We start from the raw sequence: 8,725 nt of genomic DNA on the forward strand, positions 1-8,725 counted from the left end.
TCACTCCTCTTCCATCTCGTTTCTGGGCTCATAGTGGAGAAAAGTCAGCTTCGTGTCGATCCCGCCAAGAACCAGGCGGTGGCCGACTGGCGTCCTCCTACATCAAGAAAGCACTTGCAGAGGTTTTTGGACTTTACTAATTTCTACAGGCGATTCATTCGCACCTCTGACAAGACTCACATCTGTTCAGGGTCCTTTCATTTAGACCCCAGAGGTGGAAAGAGCCTTTTTGCTGCTCAAAAAATTATTTACCAGCGCTCCTGTTCTCACTTCATCCTAACCCTGCTGTCGAATTTTTTGTCAACGCATCTGATTCAGGAGTGGGAGCATTCCTTTCTTAGCGTTGCGCAGATGAAACTTCACCCCTGTGCATTCGCTCAGCCCAAAGACTCAACTCCAGCCAAGCAAAATGGGTTCTGTTTTGGACTCGCTTAAATTTCACAATCACTTACAGACCTGGTTCCCGCAGCATCAACTTTGATGCCCTCTCCAGAATTCACAGCACTACCATTGATGAAACCAGCCCCGAAACTGTTATAACTGTGGCCTGGGTAGTTGAAGGTCCCAAGTGGGAGGTGGAGAGAAGGGTGGGAGACGCAGCTGGACGCACCTCAATACCTAAGGTCTGTCCTCCTGATAAGCTGTGCGTTCCTGTTGAACTCTGGTCTGAGGTGTTGCAGTGGCGTCACGAGTCCAAAGTCGCATGTCATCCGGGCGTGAGTCATACCCGCGTACTCATACGTTGCTTGCTCCGTCTGCGCCCGCGCAAAGCATCCCATCATCCTCCTGCAGGACTGTTGCAGCCGCTACCCATCCCACCCAGGCCATGGTCTCACATCTCTTTGGACTTAGTCACTGGCCATCCCCGTTCCAGAGGGAACAATGTTGTCTTGACAGTGGTGGATCGTTTTTCTAAGATGACTCACTTCATCGCCCTGCCTAAGCTTCTCTCATCTCTTTCCCAGATTCAAGGCATACCCACTAACTTGGTTTCAGACAGAGGTCCGCATTTCATCTCGAACGTTTGGAGGGCCTTCTGCAAGGTGCTGGGGGCTTCAGTGAGTTTGTCTTTGGGTCATAAACCCCAATCCAATTGCCAGACAGAGAGAGCTATCCAGGACCTGTAGGCCTGGTCCAGTCATCTCCCAGTATGCCCACAACACCCTCACCTGCTCGGTGAGTGCGGCTTTCAAGTCCTGGTTGGCCCGCTCCGTCTGGCCGTTGGTCTGAGGGTGGTACCCTCAGAGAACAAGCTGAACGACATGCCCAACACTTTCCACAAGGCCTTCTACACCCGAGAAACAAACTGGGGGCCCCTGTCAGAAACCAAGTCCAGAGGTATGCCATGAATGCGGAACATGTGTCTTGCCAGCAGTTGGGCCGTCTCCAGGGATGATGGCAGCTTGGACAGAGCAATGAAGTGTGTCATCTTCAAGAAGTGGTCGACCACATTAAGAATTTTTTGCAACGAGACGTTGGGAGGCCAGCGATGAAGTCCAATATGATGTGTGACCAAGGGTGAGGGGCAATGGGCAACGGCCGCAGTAGCCCAGCAGACAGATAATGAGAGGACTTTTTCCTGGCACAGACGGAGCAGGCTGTGACAAACTACTTGACCTCAGAGGTCACTGAAGGCCACCAAAACCTCTAGGTGACCGCAAACTGGGCGTGCCAGACGCGCCGGGTGACAGACCACTTTGGAAGAGTGTCCCCACTGCAGAACCTCATACGGCACCTCTGCAGACACGAACAGCTTGTGTGTGGGACACCCCTCAGGAAACTCCACTCCAGCTCTGCCTCATCAGACATTGTTCTCTCCACCTCCCACTGGAGCACCCCCACCACACGGGCTACAGGTATAATGGTCTCTGGAGAGTCATCCACCTTAGTAGGGCCGAATATTCTTGAGAGAGCGTCGGGTTTGGTGTTGCGTGAGCCAGGCCTGTCGGTGATAGAGAAGTCAAACCGGGTCAGAAAAAAGCACCAATGGTGCATGGTGGGAGTCTTTGTGCCGTCCTGATGTAGGCAAGGTTGCTGTGGTTCGTTGAGGCCATGATAATCAATACACAAGTGTAAAGACTTACCCTTCTTCTCAACAATGAAGAACTTTGCCCCCATTAGCGAATAAGAGGGTCGAATGAGGCCAGCGGCCAGAGACAAGATGTAGTCTTTCAATGCTTTTTGTTCCGGGCTAGACATGTTACAAAGCTTAGCTTTAGGTAAAGGAGCGTCCGCAGTCGCAGTTGATGGTACAGTCGTAAGGCCGATGCGGGGGCAGGGTCTGAGCCCGGTCTTTGCTAAATACTTGATGGATGTCATGGTATTCAACGGGCATGCTGGACAAATCAATTGCCTCCGCCACAGTCTTAGTCTTACCGACGTGTCTGGTACCGCAGAGACTAAACAATGAGCGTGGCAGAAGGAGCTCCGATTGCTAACTGTAGTCTTGCCCCAATCAATGGAGGGATTGCAGTTTAAGCCAGGTGAGACCCAGCAGGATTGGGATAGAATAATAGCGAAACAGATGGTGTCATGATGATTACCCGAGAGCTGAAAGGAGAGTAACTCGGTCTGGTGAGTAACCAGCTCCAGGAGGCGCCCATCTAATGAGTGGACCTCTTTAGTTGAGTGAAGTTTAATTCTTGCAAGCTTATGGTTATCAACAAAACTGGAGTCCAAAAAGGTATCAGATAGGTTCAGCAGAGCAGCTCCAGCAGAACATGACACATACAGTGGTGCCTTGGTTAGCGTCCTTAATCCGTTCCAGAATGTCCGACTCAAACCAAAACGGACTCTAACCAAGGCAGGGTTTTCCCATTGAAAGCCAGAGGAAAAGGTCGAGGAAGGGAGCGATGTTTACACCAACAAGAAGACAAATTAAAGCTACAGAAGATGAAAAAAAGTAATATTTTTTAAGTATATGGCTACAATAAAACCTACATGTTTAACAAATGTCAGCATGTTCTGGAAGAAGACACTTAATATGTGACATGATGCCTGGATGCATTCTGTTGAGTAGAAATGTATCAAACAGCCATATTTTCACACCAAAACATCATTTTTGTATTCACAAATTAATTAAAATTGACTGAAAATCATAGGCGTGTATTTTGTTAGTCAGTAATTACTACAGTATACAGCAATAACACTTTGGCAGATTGCATAAAAAATGCGACAAAAGGAACTTTCACAAACAGCAAGTAAGAAAGACTGAAATCTCCATATACAACACTTTAGATGTAATTGACATGCAATCCAGCAATTATATATAATTTGCCACATAGCAGTAAGCTATTGTAATGTGTTGTCTGGTATAGTGTACAATTTACAGAGGCGATTTTTTTTTCTATGCTCCTGATGAGCACCACAACCACAAGAACTAAAGCAGATGTCATTTAAACACACATTAAAACATCACCGACAACACGAAAGAGCTGTTGAAAGTTATATTATCCCTTGGAGCGTCGGCTTTAGTAGGGATGGCTTCACAGCTAATCCATGTAGCGTCATCTTCTTCAACACACAAAGCTATTCAATCACCACAATCCACCCCTACCGTTCTTGAAAAAGTCCACAAGGAACGAAGATACAGTCAATGTATTTCACAGCAAAGATGGTTGCTTCACTTTCATTTGCAGTTTGTATTACCTCAATTTGCAAAGTATTATACCTTTATTTATTTTTACTCCATCCTCTTTTGCTCATTTGTTTTAAGCTTTTTCCCTCCATAGAACCCCATCATACAATTTTTCCAGAGAGGAAAGGAAAGAAATATGAGTACCTAAAGCTGACCTTTAATTGTAGTTAATGGTTTTCATATTGAATAATTTTGTGAAACAACTGTGATGTTACAATATAAACAGTTGGACGATTACATATTGAGAGATAAATATCTTAAATTGAAACAAAATTGGTACCATATCAGTTCAAATGTGAAAGGTAACCAATGAATTTGCATTCTTTTAACATGTTTTAAAACAAAATTCAATAATACACACATTTTTAAAGATTACGTAAGCATATTGACTCATACTGTATATTGGCTTTTTAATCAAAGTGTTCCTTACTGTTTTTATTAACATGTTTTTACTTTATGAGCATCCTGTTAACCTGGGTTACATAAGGTTCAGCATTAGCTTATCAAGTGAAACAATTTTTTTGGTGTGGCCAAAGCTCAGACAATTATATACATATTCCAGAGAAAATGTATTTATTGCCATTTATTCCCAGTTGTATACATGACATAAAAATGTAGGAATTGTAAAATGAAAATTAAAACAAAAGAAAATTTGAACAGCAAGAGCATGATTTTCATATTCCAGTGTCAACCTTTATCATGCTGTAATATTTTTATCCTCATTTAAAATTAACACTGCAGTTGGGTCAGGCTAGTCCCACTGCCCAGGGCCAAATTCAATTACTATGATTGCCTGGTCTTTTATAAATAATTTGCAAGGGGCTTAAGGGCCTTAAAAGCTGTGAGGAACACCAGTTTGAAGGACAAATGCTAATTAAAAGTTACCAAGGATCAAGAACACACAACGGTGCAGATGACTTTTCAGTTAACATGTGTTCATTATAATTCACAAGGCCGTTACAGACTCACACCTTTCCCTTCCATATAAAGCTTCCGTAAAAATATGACACCAACTGGTGGCCCATAATGTTTCTGTGTGTGTGTAAAATGTAATATATTTTATTTGAGTGAAAGTAATTAGTTATATTACTGTTTCTGTGCGGTGTTGCACTATTTCTGTATTAGTTTTGATTGACTGTCATAAAAACGACTGCTGAAGTCAAAAGCATGATACAGTATACTTAATTATAAGGCACTGATGGCCTTTACAAACACATTACCAGCCTACTTTCTATTTAGCGTTTGTACTTTTTCACAAACAAACATAACCAAACAAACAATTCTATTGCATTGTAATGGCTTACTTACAACCTTAGTTGTTTAAAAAAAGTATGCTTTGCCATGGCCAACTTCCATATGTTCATTCATTCATTCATTCATTAATGTTCTACTGCTTTTCCAGTTCAGGGTAACAAGTCAGATGGGGTCTATCCCAGGTGACTTTGGGCTAGTGATGTGCGGATCGATGCTAAAATACCGATACTTCCGATACCAGATCGTTAGGCACTAAAATCCATTCAGATCAAAATATCAATATAAATTCTTTATTTTAGGACCCAAACTATGATTTGATATACACTACTTTTTCAAATTTAACTGACACATTAGGTGTATTTTGCACAAAATATTGGTATCGGATCAGTATCGCCGATATGAGCCTGAATTTTACTCAGTATCGGATCAGAAAAGAAACCAGCACATCATCGCACATCACTACTTTGGGCTAGAGGCATAGTAAACCCTGGACATTTCATCCAGTCTGGCTAATGAGCATCATGTTAAGAAATTGAGGCAATACTTCATGCATGTTTTGCATCACAGTAATTTATTCATTTGAACAACTGCATCATTTAGACAAGGTCTCAATAAGTTAGTTACTTTCCACTGTGTTCCTGTTAATGATATACATTACCTCAAATGACTGAAGTATCAAAGTGTTATTTGAGAATCGACTTTAGAGTATGGGAGTCTGGTATGGGAGGTACATTACTGTACATTACTACAGACGACGCATTGAAATATATTGCAATGAGATGTAGTGTTTAACACTGGTCACTAGGTGCCAGTAATGCTACTGTAATGTTCAGTGAGACACACAAGAACCGGACTTGATCGTGGGAGCAAGAGGCTTTTATTTCAGGTTTGAATTATCTCACAACAGGCTCGGTAATGCCTCATAAAAACGGGCTACTGTTGCGGCTGTAATCCACGGCAAGATAAAACTAAACTTTAAACCCCTGACGTCACTTCCTGTCCTGCCCTCATTCAGCTCCCTGAGCGTCTGTACACGTTAATAGCAACACACACAAGCACAAGTCTTATTTATGTCTTATTTTCTCTTATTATGTCTATTAAATTGGGTAATACGGGTGTAAAGGTGACTGTAGGAGGGTTATTTCATGTCTACAGGGCTTTAATATTGTAAAAAAAAAATTATTTAGAAGGTCGTAAACATGTTTTCTATGCTCTAACTGCAAAAATATTCCATTTATAAATAAGGAATCCTACTGATATTCACTTATCACGGTCGGGTCTGGAGCCGATGAACCGCGAAAATGAGGGAGTACAAATCCATTCTTATAATAGACCCCAAAGACTATCGCTAAGTTGTCGTATGAGATACCTTTAAAGTCTGGTGGATCTAAAGCTTTAGAGGAGCAGTAGGTCCAGTGAAGTCTTCCAATATTTATCCTTAGTGTGACCTGGAGGCTCAGAACCCGCAGTCATCAAATATTACTTAGCTTACATCTTCAACAGATTGCGTAGCTAATGAAAAACTCCCACGGCAGTCGAGATTAACTTCTTCTAGGGTTTGGTGGGAGGTAAGTCCTCAGTTGCTTTTTCCTTCTATTTTCCTCTCTTACCTGCTGTCTACTCGTATATAGATTCAATTGAAGTAAAGGGGAAATTAACATCTAATACTGGCTAGTTTTATTGGTTTGGTAGGAGATAAACGATGTATTCTTGGTGCTGACAGGAGGAAAGTCTATCCATGTGCACCGTCTGATTCGCTTTGAGTTTTTCAGTGTTGATTGCAAGGCTGTTTAGCTTATTGCTTGTTATTCCTGTGGGGCCAATCCACAGATGTTTGTCCTCAAGACACAACAACTGCTGGAGTGTGTTGGAGAGGTAGTAATGTGCTTTCATGCTCATACCGTTTTAGAGGGTGATGGAAAGATAACTATTTTTTTCCAAGACATCATCTTGTGAGGGCATGAAATTTGTTCCCCTGTTCTTGGTTTATTTTAAGGAGAATATAGGCACAGCGTGATAAACACCCAGCATTGACTTTTAGCATATGGTGTCCACACGAATACAGATGAAAAAAAAACAAAAATTAATACAAATATTATGTTTTGGGTTTTTGTCAATACTTAAACATATGTTGTTGTCCTGAAAAACATTGCGTTTTCCGGCTTCAACATGTGTACAGACACGGAAAAAGAGTTTTTGGCGTGTCACCGTAAGATGGGGTAACAATTATAACAATAACAATAATTTTTATGTGTGCAATGGCAAGCATTACATTGCTGAGATGCAAGATACTGAGATGACCTTTTGCATGTTTAAGAGTAAACACACTCCAACATTCGCGTCACATTTACAAACAATGGTGCCATTATGGTCCTCGAAGGATGCTGCTGCTCCTGCTGCTTTACTCTCCTCTACCTGATCCGACAACTTTGACAAGCAAGTTGTTATTTCGGAAGAATGGTGTGCGAATTTTCACATCAAGGACATTGTTTAACTGAGTTTGCGTTTGAATGAGCTGCTTCACCTACACACTGAAAGCTTCCCTTTGTTTTATATGCCTGTTTTGTGCTACATAACTACTGTCATGGAGGTGAATCAACAAGGGCCATTAGCCAGACACACGGGGTTATTTCAGCACTGACATTTGATCGATAAACTACACTTCTGAAATACACACTGAAAATAGACTACTTAAATGTATCTCTACTTCACTGTCGGGCCACATGTATTTCCTCTCACTACTTGCCATGTGTGTTATTTTGCCGCCTATGGAAATGTCATCTTTGACGCTTCTGATTGGCCAAAATTGCCTTACATCCATGGCTGCAGAACCGCCATTACTGTAGGCAGGTGGCCGTTATAGACAGGTTGGTGGCCATTTTGAATGTTAACCAGTAGAGGTCACTGTGGGACTGCGGATAAAAGTTGTAAAGAACTACTGCTGTAGGTTAATAAACCGCTGTTAATAAAGCAATTAAAGTGCCTCAGCGACGTGAGTCTCTCCTTCCCCACAACAAGCGGCATTACAGTATTGACCAGTGCACATTGTCTCACACCAGGAAATAAACGGTGTCACTGTCTGCAACAAGCTCCAAAGAAAACGGCTTTTTTTTATGTCGAACAACTGACAGTTTGTGTGGATCTTGTGAATGATTGTGCAGTCTACACACGACGGCTTCATTGCTTAAAAAACAAAACTTTTTCGTGCATGAAGCTTCTGCTTGAGTCGGCATTTTGGCTGCTATATGCGGTCAGATATTGACAAAGTGATACAAAATGGGTGGCCGCTGGCTGCGTTAGACAGGTGACGGCTATACACAGGGTCTATAACACGTAAATTTTCTGCGGGGGATTTTTCAGTGGCCGCTATAGGCAGGTGGCCGTTCTATAAAGGTGGCCGCTAAGACAGGTTTGACTGTATATCATAAATTCACCAATATGAAATAAAGGCTGCAAGTGTGTGAAAAAAATTGCAAGATTTTAAACAGTACTTTAAGTGAATACATTCTACACAATTGGAGCAGAAATTGATAATTGATACACAATTGTTGTGATGTTGGACCACCGTTACAACATTGTTTCTAGTTAGTCCTACATACAAGAGTCATGTACCAATGGAGCTAAATGAAGTTAGTATAGCAACTTACTTGTGTTGTATGTTGTTCAGAATTCTGTTCTTCATCTTTGCTTAATTTCAGCACCGAAATTAGGCACCGTTAGCTATTTACAGTAGTTTTTTGGTCCGGTTAATACTGTTTACATTGACATTCCTAATCATCTACTTTGCTAATAAATCACAATACTACTACATGCAACTTGACTTTATTGTGTTAG

Source organism: Dunckerocampus dactyliophorus, chromosome 4 (assembly GCF_027744805.1).
Source record: "Dunckerocampus dactyliophorus isolate RoL2022-P2 chromosome 4, RoL_Ddac_1.1, whole genome shotgun sequence".
NCBI classification, from domain to species: domain Eukaryota; kingdom Metazoa; phylum Chordata; class Actinopteri; order Syngnathiformes; family Syngnathidae; genus Dunckerocampus; species Dunckerocampus dactyliophorus.